Source organism: Penaeus vannamei, chromosome 19, assembly GCF_042767895.1.
Source record: "Penaeus vannamei isolate JL-2024 chromosome 19, ASM4276789v1, whole genome shotgun sequence".
In the NCBI taxonomy this organism is placed as follows: Eukaryota; Metazoa; Arthropoda; class Malacostraca; order Decapoda; family Penaeidae; genus Penaeus; species Penaeus vannamei.
In genome coordinates, this window is record NC_091567.1 from 20,606,664 (window position 1) to 20,611,663 (window position 5,000).

Below are 5,000 nucleotides of genomic sequence, written 5' to 3' on the forward strand. Positions count from 1 at the left end.
CCAAATCACGTATCTCCAGTGCTAATGATATTGCGAATTCATATAAACTTATTTTGTAACTCTACTTAATCTATATTGCTGTATACTGTCACTACCTATGAAACAGGAAGAACCACTATAATCAATATAAACGTTTTGACTTTGACACTATTTCACTCACACACACACTCTGTCTTCAGTCATCAAGTATTTTTTCTCTCTCTTTTATTTATTCTCCGCATATTTTCACTCTTCCCTGCCTTCTTTTTTTATATTCCTCGTTGCTTGTTCCAGTGACCATAGAGAGAAACAATAATACATCTACCCAAATAAGTATACATGCAAGTCATCTCGATTTTTGATAAAAAAGAAGCATGCTTTGATCGCAATGTCCTAATGTCTATATGATAAATACTCGATTTTTAAAGACCTGCAGTTAAAATAATATTCACAGATAATCTAAAACTATAAATCTATTGAGTTCTGTTTCTGATAAGGTATATGCATATAAATCTTTTTCTTTTTATTAAAGTAATAAGCTGTAGATATACGATACTGTAGTCATCGATTTTTTCGCGACGCAGCATTTACGCTTGAAAATAGAACAGATGTACATGGAATTTTCAATTTGTTTTATCTTGTAAATTGTTTTCCTTGAAATATTGATGTATGTAGAAATGAGAGTTGTAAGGCAAACAGCACTGATAACTGTTTTATGCTAAGCAATGCATTTCACATATTAATTTAAAATAATTCAATCTAACTGGTATCTGTGGAGTTCGACCTAACCCTCAGTGAAGGCCCAGGGGACGAAGCAATGTCACACGCGCACAGAAGGGGGTCGAACCGGTTCTCGACCAGATGACGTCATGAACTCGGGACGCCAGGCATCAAACCGGGAGTGGATCATGTCGCGTTCCGGGTATTTGGCTTGACCTCCCGTGTTTGGAGCTAAAGATGATAAATCACTGCTTAGCAGCACAAAGTGGTAACTCCAACTCTGTTGCCAAATGTTCAGGAACTCGGGGTTGCCACATGTTGTCATGAGTGGTAAGAAAGATGGTATTTTGTTAATTTTACCTATTACTTTTCAACCATGGAATTGCATCTATGGTTTAGGCAGACCCATTTTGCACAGTACATGACATCAGTGCTAACTTGGGGCTCTCACGTTGTTTAGAGATGATCCGTCCAAGACACTGAGGAATGGGTCTACATGCCCACGCACCCTCAAAGAAGCTAGAGTTGACGACACAAAGTATGGAGAAAAGGATGGAATCTGCTTTGCAATATGCAGACAGGCTGTAAGTGTTCTGGGATAAACTAATTTTTATTTCTAAAGTCAATAACACTATGTTAAGTATTGTCTCAACAAAACACCAAATAGGTAATGACACCATCCCGTCCCATCCTATTTTCAAATTAACTTTGCTTGATATTTTGAAGAAAAATATTTGTTTCAATAGAAATGAATGTCAAAACCCAAACAGCAGTAGGATTGTTTGAGTGAATGCATGCAAGTGGTGTTGGGGAGCAAATATGTTGAAATTTTTGAGGATGTTTTTCTACCAACAGTGAGGCCTATAATGTTTCCTGAAATAGAATCCTATCTTTTTTAGAATAGCGTAATCCATACCAACAGTGTTGTCCAGGATTGATTTCGTGAACACCCCCTAACCATGCTGCTGTCGCATCCATCCACATCTCTGGCTCTCAATGTGTGAACGGCCATGTCAAAATATATGCGGCAAGACCACACTCACAATCGTGTTGAAGTTGTAAATTATGCCTTACACGCATGGGAACGTCTACATTGTGAGGAAGGCCGTGCCTGGACAGCTGGGTTAATGGTGTCTATGCCTTAATATTAAACTTGAATATATCAGTATCTCATTATCCGTGTTTTAACCTTAATGGAATATGCCAATAGACGTTAGATAATATAATAGCAATAATGCATGTGAGTAGCACCTGTTGTATCAATACTTCTCTCAAATCATGACGATTGACCCAACATTAAAAAAGAGAGTATAAGAAAGTTAACTGATTAGTGACAAAGTACTATCACATTATAAATCAATCTCTGATTGTATAGCCTCTTAATTCATGATATGTCACACATTCCCAAGAGTAGTTGGAAAATCAGGGGTATCAATATTTACCTAGCATCAACACCTATATTTAAAAAAATATCATTGATGTTTCAGAATGTTTAGCATGATTTTCTAACGATAGTTTTCTGTGTAGCTGTACCTCAACATGCCCGTGTAAGACGTCATAGGATATAGTCATCCTATTAAACCTTGCTCATAATTGTCTCAACCAATGGTTCCCAACCTTTTCTATTCTGTGACCCCCGATCCAAGAACACAAGAACACTAAATGGGTGAACCAGAATCCAGCTTCATTAGAAGTCATAATTTTCATATTGATCCATTATTACTATATATATTACTATATGTATTATTATTATTCCTGTTATTGTTATGATTAGCATTAGTATGGGTCGTAGTAGTAGTCCTACTCTCAGTAGTAGTAGTAATAGTATTAGCATCAATAGTATATGTAGCTGTGTTGGTAACAGCAGTAGCAGTAATAGTAGTAGAAGTAGTAGAAGTAGTAGAGCAGTGGCAATAGAAGTAATAGTAGTAGTAATGGTAGAAGTAGCAGCAAAAGTAGTAGTAGTATTATTAACAGTAATGGTGGCAGTAATAGTAGTAGTTGTCTTAGCAGTAGTAGTAGCACTAGTACTGCTACTGCCATTCCTGCTGGCAATCGGATATTATTCATATTTTAATAATAACACACATCTAATCACCGGTGACTTCCCACTGCTTTGGAAATATATTATAACACCAGTTTCCAAATCCGGATGTACCTGACGAAGTTAATATGTATCGTCCTACTTCCATACATCACAGTAGACCAATTAACGACATTTCCAGATACCAGTCCTACTAAAACAAATAGTTTTAGAAGGAAACTGGCTACCGTTATTACAAATGAAGTTTATGATAGAGATGACTACTAAATAAAATTGTTCGGATATCCCCGGGCTCTCGATAGTGTCAATCCCAACATCCTTCCTAGAAAACTAATAAATCACAAAATCGATACACATTGTCTTCTGTTCACTACGTCAAGGATTCACAGCTTCTCTGCAGTGATCCTGCTAACAACTTAAATGAATTGATAAGAATTGATGAGACACGGGCACAAGAAATGGGATATTATGATAATTAATATCTCAATGATTGCAATAATAATAATGATAATAATAATAATGGCAAAAGACAATAAGAAATATCACATATGATAACAGATATAGTATTAACTATCTATATCGTCTTAATAATCAAATACTCAAGGTGATAATCCCAAGGCAGCTTTCCTATAAAAGGTGGCAGTCACATGTGGCACGCCATTTGAAAACAAATTTCTGGATATATATAAGACCTTTGACACAGAAGTGGAGCCGAGATCCGACTTGTCTGTTAGACATTTGTCACATCATTTAAAAACAAACCTGTTTAAATATATGAAACCGTTCATACAGAAGTCGCAAGGCGTCGCGCGCAGATCGCATGTGGAACATGTGACATGTCATGCCACTTCCGTGTGAAAGGTTTCATTTATTCCCTGATGATTGTCGCTTTCAAATAACATGGCACGTGCCATTTGCCACCTTGGTGAGAAAGTGGCCTCATTTTCAGCATGCGATCTGCTACTTTAGACTGTGTCAAATTTTAATGGAGCTTAATGGAGTTTTAAAGATTTAAGAACGCCAAACATTTGACAACTGCTTCGGTCATCCAATGAGCGAGGTTTTGGAAATCTTACTGTATGAAACAGTGCAATATGTGCATTGTCTCGTACAATTAGGCCTCTAACGTATTCTGTGGGGAAATAGAAATGTTCATATGATACATCACCTAAATAAAATGCAAAACTGGTAGAATTATCAAAACTTTTTGTGAGAATAAAAACATTCCCTCCAAGTATTTTCAAGGTATTGAAACAAGTTACCTCACATTCTGCCCCACGTGTCAGACAGATTATTGTCACGAGAATACTTAGGACTTAGGACAACAATAACAGCCAAGTGACATGCAGCACGTGTAACCTTAAGCTGCTTTCACACCCAGATGACACATCACACATGGCAAGTGGCGGGTGTTAAGAGTGGTAAAAGACGTGATTTCAGACTATGGTTACACGTGGGATGTGTGACTCGGTTCACTAGATGGTATTATCAGAGGCTGATGATATAATTGTTGTCCTTAGTAATCATGTGACAATTATCTATCAGTCACTTGGAGGGAAAAAGTGAATGACTTTTGGGGATTATGTGGATCAAACTTGTCCAATACTCTGAATATGCTTGTCACGAAAAACATTTTGACACTTCTACCATTAAGACTATTTTTATTGTACCGAGGTGATGGATCATACAAACATTTGTATTTCCCCTGCAAGACGTGTGATTACATTCTCATTGGAAGCCTCGCACACTGGGCAAGTTAGGCTGTGCGTCAAATGTGATGTGTGTTAAGTGAAGGACGCTCGGGAAGTGAGCCCGAGGTCGGCCGGTGGAGTAGCAAAGCCTTGCTAGAATCTCCGTTTTACACAAGATAAAATTCAACATGAACGATACTACATTATTTGTCCAGTAACATATATTTTCACCAAAGAATGCACTGAAATAATCTAATGCTTCTATTGATAAGTAAGTTATTTAGCAAAAATTGTATCACTATGGTCGTAAGAATTTCCGAACGCTCATCTTGTATATATATTGTCATTTGAAATGGCAATGCTATCTGTGGGTGGAACCAGATAGTATATGAAGCTTTGAACACGATGTAACTGTGAATCGTACCACAGTGTTGCCAAGAACATGATAGCTAAATAATCGCCAATTCCTGCTACCAAGTCTGCACGTAAGATCAATTGTTAGGGTACTCCCAACTGTAATCAATATTGTGTTCATTTTCACTGCCCTTGCTTAAAGGAACGGATTA

The 5,000-nt window shown here is 37.2% G+C and overlaps 1 protein-coding gene across 1 annotated transcript in view; it reads right to left on the bottom strand.

Moving 5' to 3' along the window:
• LOC138864942 (kelch-like protein 17) overlaps nt 1-5,000 on the bottom strand; it is a 72,260-nt gene that overhangs the window by 29,794 nt on the left and 37,466 nt on the right. The gene's annotated exons all lie outside the window — the stretch shown is intronic.